This window comes from Brachycentrus maculatus, unplaced genomic scaffold, assembly GCF_059751285.1.
Source record: "Brachycentrus maculatus isolate JH-2025_06_01 unplaced genomic scaffold, ASM5975128v1 h1tg000134l, whole genome shotgun sequence".
In the NCBI taxonomy this organism is placed as follows: domain Eukaryota; kingdom Metazoa; phylum Arthropoda; class Insecta; order Trichoptera; family Brachycentridae; genus Brachycentrus; species Brachycentrus maculatus.
The window spans coordinates 648318-667498 of NW_028280887.1; the positions used below are offsets into that span (position 1 = coordinate 648318).

Below are 19181 nucleotides of genomic sequence, written 5' to 3' on the forward strand. Positions count from 1 at the left end.
CTGATGTTAGGTGCATCGAAACAAGTGTCCTAATAAAGTTTAGTAATAATTACTGCCGGTACGTGGAATATTGTGAATGAGTGTCATCGTTGAACAACAAACTAGACAGTAATATCGAAATCTTTTAGTACACAACCATGATACACGATTTACACAAAACGGAGTTTTGACAGTCCCAAGAATAAACAATAAATATGGGAGTCAAACACTGCAATATATCGTTCCGAACATTTTTAATTTGTTGCCGACGGATTTTAGAGGTCAAAATAAAATATGCAACAAAGGCAAAATAAAGGAATGTTTAAATGATCAAGAGTTAATTTGATGAAAATTGCAAAATGTATATAAAATATTCTTAATTTTTCTTTTTTTGTGTGTATATTAGATTAAAATGGTTAAAAACAATTAAAAATGTATTCAAAAACAACTCCACCGACAAGACACACAAGATTGCTTGGTGGGTCTTTGCTATTTTTTTTAATGTTTAAAATTGTGATAAATGTATACAATTTAAAATAAATAAAAAATTATGGTTTTTACAAAGTTCATAATACGATGCAGAGTATTGATTTCTTTAATTTATTTATAATTTTTTTTTGTTTGAATGTTCTCATTAATCAAATCATATCCGCTCCCTACGTGAAGTATATGGAGTCCACAAACTGTCTCCAGGCTTTTCTTCGGCTGTCAGCTCCCTTGCATCCTCCCAAGTCAGATCCGCGTCCCGAAGTTCTGACGAGAACTGCCGACGAATTGTCAGCAGTGTTCTCATACTTAGTTATAATCTTCTGAAAAAAATATTTTACATTTTGTGGTACCGTTCTACGTTTGATGGTGATCCGGTATTCCGCAGTTCCGCCCTAAACTTGAGATATAACCGGAAGACCTGAGAACTAACAGTGACAAGATTAAACCTGTCATGATACAGCGTGCCTTAGCTGAGTTGTTTTAGTTTTAAAATACAAGTTTATTCGTTATATTATTAAATATCAATTTTAATGGTGTATAAACTTGATATGAAACATGTCGGTAGTGTAATGGCAAAGGGGTATATCTGTCAAATTTTTCATTTTCTAAGTTTGTTCCACAAAATGTCTAAAATAGTATTTTCCATAATTTGGCAAAAGTAAGTAGCTGTAGTTGCAATACTTATTTAGTTTTATTGGGATATGTACATATAAAAAAACATAAAACAAATGAGTTATTAAATTTCAGAATTTTGTTTTTGCTCTCCTGTAAAATTTGTACTGAGACAGATATACCCCTTTGCCTTTACACTACCGATGTATCAATTTCTTTTTATGAAAAAAAACTGAGTCTGTGTATCTCAGTTTCACTACCTGGAATTTGGCTGGTTTAAGCGATCACATTATTTATCCTTTAAAATTGTAATATCATCCAAAGGGTGTCCGATAAAATAAATAATATTCAAATTGTAATTAAATGTTAATCAATATTATAAATAAGTATTATTTTTTGACATCTCATCAAAGATGAAGAAGAATATGGAAGTCTGGGCATTTGCGGGGCTGACGACCGTCATCGGCTGGTTTAAGTGATCACTTTACACACGTGTAACATTCACCAATTCAATTGAATTGGTGAATGTTACACGTGTGCAAAGTGATCACTTAAACCAGCCGATGACGGTCGTCAGCCCTGTAAATGCCCAGACTTCCATATTCTTCTTCATCTTTGATGAGATGTCAAAAAATAATTTGAAAATAACTCCTGTAATTGGAGATAATCCAGATTTTGTGAACAAGTATTTGGACACACTCAAAATGGTGTAAAATAAGTTATATATATGTAAGTGTTCGTTTATTCAAAATATTCGATCTTTTAAATTTATTCACCGATTTTATTGAAATTTTTAAATAATGCTGCATTTAAATATGCACGTGTTTTTTTATGCTTTTCATACGTTCCAACATATATTTTTAAATACCTTTTTCACTGCAATGGCAGCGCTATCTGTTGAACGTAAAGCATTGTTAACTTTGTGTTACGATTTGGTATTTTTGATATCATACAAGTTTTCGTCTATCTGTCTTTATCCTGACTTATCGGCTGTTGAGGTCAACTCTCCTCATCCTCAGGTTATAGGCCCTTCTGTCATAATTTATTTCTGCAACATCCATGAATTATTTGGTCTTCCTATAAATGTCTTTCGAGAAAGATCCATAGTGATTGTCTGGATCACAATATTATCAGGTTTTTTGCGTCCTATGCGCCCATACACCTAAATGATTTTTTCTTGACCTTACTATTGATATCAGTTACACCCAGGCTTTTACGAATATGTGAACTCTTTATTTTATCTCTAAGGACACTCTAGCTGACCATCTAAGAATTTGCATTTCAGCAGTTTCTAACTGCCTTAAGTAGGTCTTATACGTTGTCCAGCATTCGGAGCATTTCTTTTACTTTACTATTAATGTGTGTTATAGAGAAATACATACGTTTATATTAGTAAATCATTGTGTATTTAGTGGTTTAATCGTTTCCATTTTCCCGCAGATATCATGGTCACAATGGGCGAGTGTTCAGCGCAAACTGCCGTCGCCACGATCCACGCCAGTGTTTTGGTCCATCCGTCCCGGACACCGGAATCAGCCGCCATGTTGGATCACAGCCTACAGGCTTTCACTTCCGTTAGAAGGGGGCAGCAGGAGAACTGCGACCAGAAGAGCCTTCTGTAACTATCCCTGAAAATTCATATTCAAGGGGTGATTGATTCATCTTCATTCCGAGACGAAAAACTAACTCCAGCAAGTAAGTATAAGAACACATTCATTAGGAACTTATTAAATTTAAAATACTTAAAAGAACCATATCCGCTCCCTGTAGAGCATTTGAAGTCTACACTGTTAACTGTCTCCAAGCCTTTCTGTCGACTGCCAGCTCTCTTGCATCCTTCCAATTTAGGTACGCATCCCGAAGTTCAGACGAGATGCCGACGAATTGTCAGCAGTAGTCGTCCTGGGCGGCGGGAACCTGATGCCTTGTAAAAGAATTAAGCTTGATTATTGCTCCCGAATTTGGAGTACATAGTCTAGCCAACTGAATCGCCTAAATACCCATATTGATATTTCAACAAAAATTAAGAAGATCATGGAAGTTTCGGTATTTTAAGGACTTACGAACTGTCAAAGGCAGTCAATATATAAAATGAAATGAAGTACACAATGAAGATATATATGGCTGTGAAGCATGGAGTTGGCAAAATAAGAATAAAAGTAGACTGAATGCAGTCAAAATGCATTTTTTCAGACAAATTTTCGGCAAAACTTTGCGTGAAAGATGTTCAAATAGTGATATAAGTAAAAAATGCAAGGTTAGTATGAGCATTATTGACAAAACTATGAGAGGTGTGTTGAGATGGTTTTGGCATGTGAATCGAATGAGTGAAAAAAGATTTGTAAAACGTATATGAGGCGAATGCATCATGTAAAAGATGTAAACGTTTCAATTAATCACGTGTAATCAGATTTGAATATTGGGATAACAACTTATTGAGTGTGTTCAAATACTTGATCACAAATCTGGATTATCTCCAATTATAAGTTTTTTTCAATAGAAAACTTTTTTCGTCTCACCAATAGGCGTCACGAGTGAAAATTCTAGTGATTCATGTAAAATGTTTTAAAATTGGATCATATTTATAGAAGTTTCAACAATTTGAGAAGTGTAGTTGTCAATCGTGGGTAGAATTGGAGAATGTCACACGTGCGAGTATATTAAGATGTAATGAAAACTGTTACATCGATAACTATCGTAAGTTAAGGGATGATGACATCTGCCGTTTTAGCCGTTCCGCTCGCATTACGCCACTCGACATCCACCCCTATTCGCCGTCGGATTATATTATCAACCTTTTTTCTTGAACGCTTGTGCTAATTAGACAGCGAATGAACGCCCCCGGGAAGCCTTTTGTCTAGTACAACTACCCGTAAAAGCCTGTCTTGCTCGCCTGATAAGGGCGCTTCTCCCCGATGTGAGATACAGATTGGGTTATCATCCCCTGTAGCGAGTAATGGAAAAGTGGTTCTGTATTTACCGTTAGACGATTAGCTATCTAACTATGAGATTGGGACGAATTAACGTAAACTATGCAAAGAAAACGAATTCATTATCTGAATTCGTTATATATACAATATATATATATATATATATATATATATATATATATATATATATATATATATATATATATATATATATATATATATATGTATATACTTATATATACATATATATATGTTTATATGTATATATATATATATATATATATATATATATACATACATATATATTTATTTATATATATATATATATATATATATATATATATATATATATATATATATATATATATATATATATATATATATATATATATATATATATATATATATATATATATATATATATATATATATATATATATATATATATATATATATATATATATATATATATATATATATATTTATATATATATATATATATATATATATATATATATATATATATATATATATATATATATATATATATATATATATATATATATATACATATATATTTATATATATATATATATATATATATATATATATATATATATATATATATATATATATATATATATATATATATATATAAATATTTTATTTTTTTTTTATTTTATTTTATTGGAAGGAAGAACAACAGTTACAATATATGATACATACAGAATACAAAAAATAAAATCATGAGTACCAATTATAGTTCTTCACAACTATACATAAGAGAGGTCTATATAAAGGAAGAGACATGAGACAAGGATGGGATAAAGAGAAAAGGAGATGGCAGTGATAGGAAAGAAAGAAAAGGAAAGGACAGGGAATAGAATTACTTTTTTAGGTTTATAAGATTTCGAACAATTTAGCTTTAAATTTTAAAAGATTGGAGTAGAACATATCAAGGTCGGTACAACATTCATTAAATTTTCCACAACTTCGATAAATAAAGGAATTTTTTGTATAGTTCTTTGTTGGTGCTGGATTATAAAAGGTATGACTATGCCTATTGATTCTAATTGGACAGTGAAAAGGTATCTGCGCAAGAAGATAAGGGCTCTCAGTCATATTATTTATAACTTTATACAAAAAACATAAATCTGATATATTCCTACGTTTACTAAGTGAAGATAATTTATGGAAGGCTAAAGATTCTTCATAAGAGTTGAAACTTAAATGAAGCTTACCATCCATCATTTTTAGAAATTTATTTTGAATACGATCAAGTTGAGCTATATATATAGCGTACTGAGGGTTCCAAACGACTGAGGCGAATTCGAGGTGACTACGAACATAAGCGTTATATAAAGTTACAAGAGATGATGTATTTTTAAATGGTTTAGTGGTTCGAAAAATAAAACCTAAGTTTCTGTAGGCCTTATTAACGCAGGCTTCAATATGTGAAGAAAACAAAAGTTTCTCGTCCATTATAACACCAAGGTCTCTTAATTCAGTTTTCCTGGTCAGCCGACTATTGTTAATTTCATAATCAAACATAATTTTATTTTTTTTTTCTTGTGAACGTAATGCTAAAACATTTATTGACATTCAGAAAAAGCTGATTAAGATTACAATAAGACACTAGATTATCGAGATCGTTTTGCAACATTGAACAATCGTCTAAAGACTTGACTCGTATAAATAACTTGGTATCGTCAGCAAACATGAGAAAATTTTGATTGATATATTTGTTAATATCGTTTATGTATATTAAAAATAATAATGGGCCCAGGTGGGATCCTTGGGGAACCCCAGAAGGAATCATAATGTAATTAGAAGTAAATCCTAGAACCGCTACCGCTTGGCTTCTATTTTCAACATAAGAAATGAGCCATCTAAGAAGATCACCATGAATACCCATTTCGCGAATCTTACGAATCAAGACATTGTGATTTATTTTGTCGAAGGCCTTGGCAAAATCAGTATATATGGCGTCCACCTGGTAGCCCTCTTCCATGGCCGATAGTATGAAATGATTGAACTCAAGCAAATTTGACTCAATCGACCTGCCTCTTAAGAATCCGTGTTGGTTCAATATAATGTCATTTCTTATTACTGGGTTGATTTTATCCGTGACAATTTTTTCCATAGTTTTTCCAAAAAGTGGAAGTTTGGATATCGGTCTATAATTACTGATATCGGATCGGTCACCACCTTTGTGGATAGGAGTAATGAGTGCTCTCTTCCACACGGAGGGAAAACATCCCTCTCTAAAAGATTGTGTATACAACTTGGAGAGCGGAATGGAAAGTTCCACAGCACAATGTTTAATAAGCAAAGGGTGAATACTGTCTGAACCAGGACCCTTATTTACATCAATATTACTAAGGTATTTAAGGACAGTAGGTCGATCAAAGTCAATTATATTCAATGAAGTGCTTGTTTCGTTATCATTAGTTTGAGGAGGCGCCATACATGATGTACTGCCAGAAGAGTCAGGTACAAAAACGGACTTAAAATAATCGTTAAATTGATTTGATATGGATAAACCGTCACAGGAAGATACATTGTTTAAATGCATTGACGACGGTAGATTAGAGTTGTTACATCTTTTGTATTTAGAAAATGACCACAAAATTTTTGGGTTTGTTTTCAAGGTTTCTTCCACACTTTCAATATATTTTTCGTAACATATTTTATGAACGGTTTTTTGACGAGATCTTAAGAGGGAAAAAGTTTGAAAATCTTCAACTTGTTTAAATTTCTTCCATTTTTTATGAAATTTAGATTTTTCTTTCAATATCTTTATTAGGGCTTTGCTATACCAAGGGGGGTATTGATTAGGGCTAAAAACTATTTTTTTAGGGACACGTAATTCAATTATATTATAAATAATGTTATAGAATTTATCCGTAGAATCATTTACGTTCATATCATGGAATTCAAGATCCCAATTTACTTGAGCGAGGTCCTCTTTCATTTTGGAATAATCAGCCTTGTGGAATAGCTGGACTTCTCTTGCGTTTGGCTTCAGACATCTTGTGGGATTCAAGAATGAAAGTTGAAAGTCAATTATTAGAGATTTGTGGTGGCTGTCTTCGGGAACAATCGGATGCGTGCAATGAGATGTAAGGCAGTGGATAAAATTAGTCATAACGAGATCTAAAATCCTATTAAGTCTGTTGCGTTCATTATTAAATTGTAGTAAACCGTGTAAAGCTAAGAATTCCACAAGTAGTCTACTAGTATCCGAATCATAATTTGTAGGTGAGAGTGAATTACTACCCTCATCCAAAATCCAGTCAATTTTAGGTAGGTTATAGTCACCTAGCAAAAGAAGAATATCATAAGGTTTGTCAGAAAGTGCAGTTTCTACACTGTTGAGATGCGCTACAAGACTTGAGGTATAATTACGTCCCTGAGGGTGATATGAACAGCAAATGTGGATTTTTTTATTGGAGTTAATATCAAATGAAACCCAAATATCTTCAGCTGCGGAATTCCAGACAACGTTTGATGTTGCGTTGAGTCTATTGTGAGTTGCGATTAGAACACCACCACCAAGTTTACAATTAAGATTAGCGTAGTCACGATCTCTTCTAAATACACAATATCTTGAATCAAAGAGTTCGCTATTATGAATACCATCCAATAACCAAGTTTCCGTGAAACATATAACATCATAATCACTATTCAAAATATTTAGTTGGCATTCGTGAGTTTTCCCTCGAAGCCCGCGTGAATTTTGATAGTAAATTTTTAGGTCACTCGCGCCTGTGAAGAAAAGCAAGGTAAATACAAAACAATAATATACGCAAAGTCGATGAAATCTTTGACGCTGGAAATGTAAAATATTGATGAATTAGGTGAGTAATTCCATTTTGACTCTATATCAAAACAGAATAACTTTACAGAAATAAATTTAGTTATGAAAAGAATGAGACTGAGCACCCAAATTAACATTAAAATAAGTGTAATGGTAAAAAGTAAATGGGTTGCAGGGTGTAAGAAAGGGAAGCTTGTGTGAGAGGGAAGGAAGTGTATAGGATAGATAGGAATTTGCAATGCTATTACAATAATTGAGGCGAATAGTAATACATCATAAAAAGCTATTAAAAAGAAATACAGAAATTTAGTGATCACGAAATATTTTTTTAATTTCGTCTTCGGAAGATATTTTAAAAAATGGAGAAGTGTCGTTCTTTCTTGCAAATACTTCACCATTTTTTTCCCAAATATACTTAAAATTTGCTTTTTGAGCTGCATCCCTGCACCTCCTCAACAACTGTTTATTGAAGAGGGTAAGATGATTATTTATATAAATTTTGCCAGAACCTGGGAGCCCCAGTTCGGCGTAAGATAGGCCCTTTTTTTTACGGCTTGAAGTGACCAGTTGATATTTCGTTTTCGATTCTTTAATTCTAACGATCAAGTTTTTAGGCTTACTTGAGGGTTGGAATTTTCTCACTCGGTGTGAAGACTCAATATCAGAAGCTTTGACTTCAATATTTAATGCGCCGCATATTTTAAATGCGATTTCCATCGGATCCTCTTTGGTTGATTCTGGAAACCCGGATATTTCTATATTGTTAGAACGCAGAAATTGTTCCCGACGATTCTCATCCCGTTCTATACGTGATAATCTGGCGTCACATCTTTCTTCAACGTGGGCCAATCTTGCTTTAAGTTCTTGGTTTTCAAACTCGACGGCTGAGATTCTATCGCTGACTTCCGTTACCTTCGTTAGGATATCCATATACATTTGTTGAAAGATATTAATTTTGTTTAAAATGTCTTCCCTATTTCTCTCCGCCATCTCGGCCATCTTCTGGACTTCCAATTGGAGGACAGATATAGCGTTGCTTATCTCAGCCGATAATGGCTGCGGAGACTGAGGAGCTGAGGATGCTGGAGAGCCTTTTTCTGAGATCTTTAATTTAGAAATTTTGGGTGGCATTTTAATTTTCAATTTGCTTGCGAGTATTTATTTATTTAATTACGAATATATATATATTTTTTAAATTTCTTATTTACAATTGTATGTCAAATACTTGAAAGCAGTTAGGTTAAGAGTGGAAATAATCGGCGGGTATGTATGAGGAGATGAATGAACGTAGAAGAGGCGAATAATGTTCGCAAAGACAGAGTGGCGCGGCGTTCTATTATCTCTGCCTACTCCTGCGTGAAGCGGCGTGATGGTTAGATAGTAACAAAGATGCTAGCTGTCAAACTCGGTATTGCTGCCATCTGTAGTCGGCTAGTCCAAGCTAACTGTAACCCTCGTAACTATAGACATTTCACTTTATACTAGTGACCTCTGTATGTAAGTAGAGAAAGCACTTATCTGTCAATTTAATGTCCGTAATAATAACAGTATTTTAAAAACAGTTTTTTACCGTTGATAAAGGTTCCTTCCTTTTACTAACACTTGCACTTAAGAATTACACATAGCCGTCACGAAATATTCACACGTTTGATCGTTTTGTTCTAATTAAATGATGGGGAAACATAAACTTTACACAGGTATTTATTTGCTACTTATCCAATAATTGTCACAATTATGAATGAATATATATATATATATATATGAATATTTATTTATATTTATAAACACAAATTTATGAGGCGAATTTAGTCGGATAAAGGAGCAAAAGAAGACCGAGGAAAACTTGACATGATTAAGTAATCGGCTGGTTTGTATGGGAAGAGGCATGAACGTGTAGAACGCCACACCAATCTATCATCTTTGCAAATAATCTTCACCTTTTGCCCATTCATACTCTCCGATTATTCAGAGTCCTGCCTGACCACTTTCAAGCATTTGAAACACTTTATCAAACACGTTACGTTAAACACAAAAACAAGTTATCCCTGATCTTCCTCTTCTTCTATTACCAACCAAATTCACCTCATAAATATGTTTATTATATATATTTAGTATTCATAAACTCGTACATATAATGTGTTTGGGAATACATGATTTTCATATTATTTTTTGGCATCTCATCAAAGATGAAGAAGAATATGGAAGTCTGGGCATTTACGGGGCTTACGACCGTCATAGGCTGGTTTAAGTGATCACTTTACACACGTGTAACATTCACCAATTCTACCCATTATTGACAACCACACTACTCAAATTCTTGGAAGTTCTAGATATATGAACCAATTTAGAAACCTTGTTCATGAATCACTAGAACTTCACTAGAGACATCTATTGGTGAGATGTAAAGAAGCTTTTTATTAAGCAGAAACTCTTATACAATATTAGTATGTGAGATCCGAATCCTGGATTATAATCACACACATGAGAAACGCCAGAAAATACCATTTTCATTTTTATTATTAAGCTTATAATTTGACCAGATAATTTATTTACAACATTTTGAGTGTGTCCAAATACTTGTTCACAAAATCTGGATTATCTCCAATTACAGGAGTTATTTTCATATTATTTTTTGGCATCTCATCAAAGATGAAGAAGAATATGGAAGTCTGGGCATTTACGATTATATGATTTTATTATGTCATAAACCATTCGTATATGTGTAAAATAACATCGTCGGTAAATTTGTAAGTTTCTTAATATCTGAACCAACACGCCGACAACAAGCTATAAAGTGCCAGAGATTACATTGTAATAAATGGTTGAACTCCATAATATACAAACCAGGGATATTGTACATGCTATATGCACGTTCTATACTCACGAAGCTAAACTGGCAGTACACAATGGAGTTCTGGTTCCAACCCTTATGTATGGAAGCGAAGCATGGAGTTGGCAAAAGAAGGATGAAAGCAGACTGAATGCAGTCGAAATGCGATCGCTCAGACGAATGTGTGGCAAAACGATGTTTGATAGATGTTCGAATGATGAAATAAGGAAAGAATGTAAGGCTGAGATAAGCATTATCGATAAAATCAAGAAAGGTGTGTTGAGATGGTTTGGACATGTGGAGCGTATGAGTGAAGAAAGAACGGTTAAACAAATTTATGAGGCGAATGTAGTTGGAAAAAGAAGCAGAGGACGACCGAGGAAAACTTGGCACAATCAGGTTTGTTAAATACTTGAAAGCGGCCGGGTCAGGAGTCGTAATAATCGTCGGGTATGTATGAGGAGATGCATGAATGTAGAAGAGGCAAAGAATGTTTGCAAAGACCGAGTGGTTTGGCGTTCGATTCTCTCTGCCTACCCCTGTGGGGAAGCGGCGTGATGGTTAGTTAGTTAGTTAGTTTCTATACTCACTTTTTACCGAAAAATTCACCAGCAACCAAAATATGTATATTATCTAACATTTAACATAGAATAACAAAAATAAATGTATTTTTATAAAATTTAGTGAAAGGAGATAACAATTTTATCTGACTAATTTATACAAAATTTTAAATAATATTTTAGACTGTCCATCGTTAATGCAAATAATTACAAATATTTACGCCCCAACTAGAAACTCGAGAAACCATCATATATTTTATTGTAATAACAGCCGGACAGTGTTTGGATTCAATACTCCTATACACCGAATACAAAACCTCGGCAATGATTTCGCGGACCATATCGATATCTGGAATATGTCAATTCCAAACTACAAATCAATAACTACTTCTTATACTTATACTACCATCATGCCATTCCCCCGCAGGGGTAGGCAGAAAGGATGGAACTCCACACTCTTCTTTCCTGACATACACTCCTCGCCTCCTCTTCACATCCATACATCTAGTCATACATGCCCTCAGATTACGCAGACATTTGGCACCGCCAGATTTTAGGTTCTGATTGATCTGATCGTGCCAAGTCTTATTCGGTCGTCTTCGTTTTTGTCACGTATATATTCTTAGTCATTCTCTCGTTATCCATTTGCTCCACATGTCCATACCACCGAAAAAAACTCTTCATTAACTTTTCAATAATTAATTACAATATATCAGGCTAATGCACGATTCCTTGTTTTTATATCGTAGTCGTACAGGAGAAAGTGACCAACTGACAAAACGTAAAATGTTCAGGAGGGCCATTCAAATCACTTTTGCTTGCAAGAAAATAAATATCAATGCAGTTAGTCATTTTCAACAAGTCAATATATTATACTTACAAGTTTAAAATCCTTTGGGATTTTTTCAGGGCAATATTAAGCTAGTAAGATATCAAATAGTCAATGATCACATTTTTGTAAAAAAAATGCACTTGGTCACTTTCTCCTGTATGACTACGATATGTTCATCCATGTTTATATTATAAAAGTAATTTTCGAACCAATAATACACTTTAAAAGAGAATACATATTATTTTATCATAATATATAAGAATATGTAATATATTATGTACAAATTGACTACGGCCGTTAATAAATATAAAAAATGTACCCTCGGCACGGAAACACACATTAAGAGCACATTTTTGTAATTTGTAATTATGTGTTTTATGTATTAAAAATAAATAAATAAATTCAGTGTAAAACTGAACGAACAAGATTATAAGAAAAAAAATATGAGTGGAAAAAAAAATTAAATAAAGAATCCAAAGCTTCCCATTCAAGAAGCTAGTTTGCAAAAAGGATATGTAGAATAGGGGTGAAAGTCCTAAAAAATAACAAAAAGGACTATACTCGCATATGTAGCAATCCCTCAGGTACTTGAAACGTTATGTATTTGCCAACAAACTTGAAAAAAAACATCATTTTTCTTTCTCCAAAGAAAACCAATTTGTAACAGCATAAATTATTTTACAAAATAATAACTCTTGTAGGGCAGTTACAAATGGGTTGTTCCCCTAAAATCCTTACGGATCTTTAAACGGATAAATTTAGTTAATTCAGCTTGATTAAAGACATTAATAAAATCTTTACCAAGGTAAAGAATGAACGAAAAAATGGAATATACTCTTATATATTATTTTTTGACATCTCATGAAAGATGAAGAAGATTATGGAAGTCTGGGCATTTACGGGGCTGACGACCGTCATAGTCTAGTTTAAGTGATCACTTTACACACGTGTAACATTCACCAATTCTACCCATTGTTGACAACCACACTACTAAAATTCTTGGAAGTTCTATATATATGAACCAATTTTGAAACATTATTCTTGAATCACTACAACTTCACCATAGACATCTATTGGTGAGATGAAATGTATTTGGACACACTCAAAATCTCGTATATATTAGCTGACCAACTAACTAACCATCACGCTGCTTCTCTTCTTCGCAGCGGCAGGAAAAGAGAATAGAACGCCTCACCAAAATGTACTTGCAAACAATTTCCACCTTTCCACATTCATACATCTTCCCACACATACCCGTCAATCATTCCGACTCCTGACCAGATCAATTTCGAAAAATTTTTAATTTTTGAAATAAAGTTCAAACCTAATGTATGAAAGTAAACCATGGAGTTGGCAAAAGAAGGATTAAATTAGTCTGATAGCAGTTAAAATGCAATCTCTCAGGCGTATGTGCGTCAAAACGATGTATGAAAGATGTTTTAATGGTGATACAGGAAAATAATGCAGGGCTGAGAGATAATGCTAACATTGAAGATAAAATTTCAAAGGTGTGTTGAGATGGTTTGGGCATGTAAATCAAATGAGTGAAGAAATACTATAAATCAAATTTATTGTGGTTGATAATAGAATCAGAGAGAGACTTAGCATGATTCAGTATTTTAAATACTTGTGATTGTATTTATTGATTCGGCGTTTAATTTGAAGAAATCCATTTTAATTTATGTACTAATTTTATAATCAAACACAGATTTTTTGAGTCTACTAAGTTATATTTTATCAAGAAAAACACAAAAAAATAAACTTGTGACAATTGTTTCACCTAGTTATGGCATTTTCAAACGAATTTACTTGTAAGTGGTCAGGTCAGGAGTTAAAATAATCTATGTATTAATTTTAAATCAAACACAGATTTTTGAGTCTACTAAGTTGTATTTTATTAACAAAAACACATAAAAAATTATATTGTGACAATTGTTTCGCCTTGTTAGGGCATTATCAAACAAAAATCTGTGTTTGATTTAAAATTAACACATACATGAAATGGAGTTCTACAAATTAAACGCCAAATCAATAAATAAGTTAAAATAATCGACGGATATGTTATAGTGTGGCGCTCTATTCTCTCCGCCTACCTCTGAGGGGAGGTAGTGTGATGGTTAATTTAGTTAGGATAGTTAGTAAATAAATCTGTGAGAAACGCTATTATAAAATTGCATTCACAATGGGATTGCACCTCAGCCAATATTAAATTTGCAACAGATTCGTACGTATATTCGATCGTATTTGGATCGATTCTGCAGTGGAACTATCGGATATACCATTAGGATGCATTCTGCGATTCGAATAGGAATAATTCACGAGCCAATCACTGGCTGTGCGGTTAGGGGTGTCCCACAAGACTTGGCAACAAATTCACCCCATCTGTCCCGGGACAGCGACCCCAATGACCTCAAGAAATAGGGTGTGAAATTGGGTGCATGACCGAGAATGTAATAGACCTATTTGCGTATTTGAGTTTGCTCATAGTCTGAACAGATTATTTACTTACTTGGAAATCTTCGAGCCAAAATTGTGACGAATAATTGTTGAAATCTTTACTTGAAAATTGTTGAAAAGTTTACTTGTGTGTTCGTATTTGAATTTTCTCGTGGATGTTGAACAGATTACGCAATGAATTATTTAGATATGAAAACTTTCGTATTTTACCAACGAGATTTGAAAATAGATAAATTTAAGAAAGGTGTGTTTAGATGGTTTGGACATGTGGAACGTATGAGTGAGAGAAGAACGGTTTAACAAATTTATGAGGCAAATGTAGTTGGAAAAAGAAGCAGAGGAAGACCGAGGAAAACTTGGCACGATCAGGTATGTCAAATACTTGAAAGATGCATGAATGTAGAAGAGGCGAAGAATGTTTGCAAAGACAGAGTGGTGTGGCGTTCGATTCTCTCTGCCTACCCCTTCGGAGAAGCGGCTTAATGGTTAGTTAGTTAGTTAGTTAGTTAGTTAGATTATTACCAAGGATTATCGTTAAAATCTTCAAGTTAACTAAAACAAATTATTATTTTTATTAGAATCACTAATTTTGTGATTTTCCATTGTATAATTAAATGTAACTTTAGTTCTGTTTTTGGTCTTGTTAGTAATTATTTTTCAAAATTTGAAAATCACATTATAGGTACAAATCACTCATTCCACTCTCAGAAATTAAAATTATCACACCTTGTATCACATAAGGGTCAAATAATAATTTATTATTTAGAAAATGTAGAAATCCAAAAAAAACTAAATTCTAATAATAATTTATTAAATAATATATTGTTTAAAAATTCTTCACCTTTGCTTTCCATTTTGCCTTTATTTTTAAACTCCGCCCCCTTGACTAACCCCCTCCCCCAACATACCCCTGTCCTTATTTATAGAAATGTTTTTTTTTTATTTAGTTATTTTTCAGACCTGACGATGGAAGTTTAGCTTCCGAAACTAGTAGGTATTAATAATCTCAAGTGGTATAAAAACGAGTGTTTCCTTAATCATTTTAACATGTCTTACCACAAAGTCAATGCTGAAACAATAAATAAAATAAATGTAACTTTATTTTAAAATCACTATAAATATTTGGTTCATATATATAGAACTTCCAAGAATTTGAGTAGTGTGGTTGTCAATAATGGGTAGAATTGGTGAATTTTACACGTGTGTAAAGTGATCACTTAAACCAGCCTATGACGGTCGTAAGCCCCGTAAATGCCCAGACTTCCATATTCTTCTTCATATTTGATGAGATGTCAAAAAATAATATGAAAATAACTCCTGTAATTGGAGATAATCCAGATTTTATGAACAAGTATTTGGACACACTCAAAATGTTGTATATAAATATTTTATTATAAATTAATTTTGATGTCTACCGGTTTCGAAGCCAACCGCTTATTAATCAAGACTGACTAATTTAAGTATTAATCAGTCTTGACAAAGAAGTTATAATAATATATATAAAATATATATGCCAAATACTTGAAAGTGGTCAGGTTAGGAGTCGTAACAATCGGCGGGTATGTATGAGGAGATGCATGAACGTGGAAGAGGCGAAGAGTGTTTGCAAGGACAGAGTGTTGTGGCGCTCTATTCTCTCTGCCTACCCCTGCGGGGAAGCGGCGTGATGGTTAGTTAGTTAGTTTTTTTTTTAAGTGATTTTAAAATAATGCTACATTTAATGATAAAACAAATTATTTTATTTGTTTCGGTCTCTTCGTGTGAACATGCGTAAAAACAATAGTGTAAATCAAATATACATTTAATATAATTATTCAAATGTTTAAATGAAAACCAATTCATTTGTCTAGATATGAAATTCGTCAATTTATGGCTTGTCTGAGACAAAATTTTCACCCCTCTTTCCTTACTATAGTATACACTAGACTCCAGTGTTCCTCAAAGTTTTGTTGTATTTTAGATGCCCACTAATTCGCTGCTATTTACAATATTTTTGCGCCTTTTTGATGTTATTTAAAATGTTCCTCTTATTCTTCTTCTAACACTTGTCTACACCTTTTGGTGCATAGGGCACTGCATCGTTTTGACGCAGCGTTATCTTGACCTTTACTAACATGAAGGCATGTTAATCACTCCTGCGCTTCAGGTACCAATCGAGGGTAGGTAATATTAAATAAATATTATAGTATAAAATCAATCATATTTATTTTCGTCCCCCCTGGGAATCGAACCCGGGACCTCCAGCACGGTAGCTATACAACATCGCACCACGGAAGTGAACATGTTACACTAGTGTAAAGTGATCACTTGAACCAGCCTATAATGGTCGAGAGCCCTGTAAATGCTAAGCCTTCCATGTTTTTCTTTTTCCATCCTGAGAACTCAAAAATTTATGTATATATATGTGTGTTTGCGTGTGTGTGTGTATGTGTGTGTGTGTGTGTGTGTGTGTATGTGTGTGTGTGTATATGTGTGTGTGTGTGTGTGTGTGTGTGCGTGTGTGTGTGTGTGTGAGTGTGAGTGTTATTTAATCAATGAAATAAAGCACAAGATTTTTTTTTTGCTCATTTTTAAAAGATAAAGACAAATTTAAAAAATCTTCGTTAATTTAATGAGAATTTGGTATCAGGAAATCTATAATATTAACCCATATCCATTTAATATCCGCCATACATTTTAAGAAATTCATACAAAATTTTGAGGATAATTTAATAAAAATGCCTCCAGCGTTAATTATGATATAATTTTCATCATTACCGAGAACGTATTACAGAAAATTCTACTGGAATTGAGAATTAATTTTCAAACATAATTATTTTGTGATGGTTTTTTCATGTTAAAAACAATTTATTTAAAACGCCTTGAGCCCTCATCTTGATTTTTCTCTTGCTTTATATTTAACTTAATTTTTTAGTTTTTTTTATTTATTTTTTAATAAAGTTACTTTTTTATACAATTTCTATACATACTTAATCATATTATACTATATTAATCATACATATACTTAATACAATCTTATTATTTTAGTAACGTTAATCTTCTCTAAAAAAGACAGTTAGCTCTTGTGCTTGGAGAGGGAGTTAAAGGGAGTTAAATTAGGGGAGTTAATGCAAATAAAAACCTATCAGGGATAGCTAAATCGGGAATACACAATGGAGTCCTGGTTTTAACCTTAATGTTTGGATACTAAGCGTTGAGTTCTCAAAGTAAGGATAAAATAAACTGATTGCTGTCAAAATGTGACCTTATATACGAATGGAAATGTTTGAACGGTGATTGATGTAAGGAAAGAATGCAACGCTGAGATAAAAAAAATATCGTTAAAATAAATAAAGATGTGTTGAGATGGTTTGCAAATTCGAAATATGAAGCTTAAATTCACTAAAATTTCACTTGAGAGATCTAAGCTGTCCGAACTCAAAACACAGTAAGGGACTTTTTTTGTAATACGCTTTTTTTGCATTTTTGGACTAAGTAGATTCTACTTAGTTCAAAAATGCAAAAAAAAAACGAACTACAAAATGTCCCTTACTGTGTTTTAAGTTTGGATAGCCGATCTATGGTGAGATGAAAAAGCTTCGTATATTAATATGATGAGGATTTCAGAGATTTCACTGTATACACGTGAACTCATATTATTACATACAAAGTTTCTCTTATTTTCTTATGTAATGTAAGACAATATGGCGCCGAAATTATCAGCATCCCAGGATAATTAATTGGTTATTACATAACATTGATTAAACAAAATTGAATCTCTGTTTCCACGTTATATCGTTATATTATTATCTATCCGGTATTTCTTCAGATAAAATCGTGATTTGGAGCTAAAATTATTACGTAATATAATATACACACGGTGCTACATAACTCGAGACTCTTTCGAATTGATTAGATTTTGAGAAAGGCCTTGTGAAAAAAATTTAGTGAAAAAAAGGCTAATAAGGTCATATTTATTAATTGATATCTTAACATAGATGAGGAAGAATAAGTCTCGTTATTTATATTGTAGTAGAAAAATTGATAAAAAGCGGGGGGGGTTAAGTCATTGTCATATTTTTGAATTTACCAAGCTGTTATTGTAAATATTTAAAGAAGTGAAATATTTTGAGTGTGTCTAATTACTTGCTTACAAATCTGGAGTTATTTTTACATTTTTGTGATCACGTTCCAAGAAATTGAGAAGTGTGGTTGTCAATCATGGGCAGAATGTTACACGTGTGTATAGTGATCACTTATAACCAGCCTATGATAGGTCATAACCTCTGTAAATACCCAAATTCCGTTATCTTCTTCAACTGTGTTGGGATGTCAAAAAAGTGAAATTTAAATGTAAAAATAGACAAATATTATCACTAAGTGACTGCCTAATCAACCAAAAAAACAAATTCCAACAGGATTTCTCCACAACATTTTGAGTGTGTCTAAATACTCGTTCACAAATCTAGAATATTTCCAATTATAGGAGTTATTTTTCCTTTTTCATTTTTATTATTAAAATGATATTTTTTGGCGTTTCTTATGTATGTGATTACAATCCAGGATTCGGACCTCACATGCTAATATAAGAGTTTCTGCTCAATAAAAAGCTTCTTTTCATCTCACCAATAGATGTCTCCAGTGAAGTTCTGGTAATTCAAGAACAAAGTCTCAAAATTGGTTATTATATAAA

The 19181-nt window shown here is 32.8% G+C and overlaps 1 protein-coding gene across 1 annotated transcript in view; it reads left to right on the top strand.

The window, feature by feature from the left end:
- The first annotated feature begins 2638 nt into the window (after window positions 1-2638).
- The window catches only part of Shaw (potassium voltage-gated channel shaker cognate w), a 117385-nt gene continuing 100842 nt past the window's right edge, over window positions 2639-19181 (top strand). The window contains exon 1 of the mRNA XM_088260393.1: window positions 2639-2775. The gene's annotated coding sequence lies outside the window, so the exon portion shown is untranslated. The remainder of the gene's footprint in view (window positions 2776-19181) is intronic.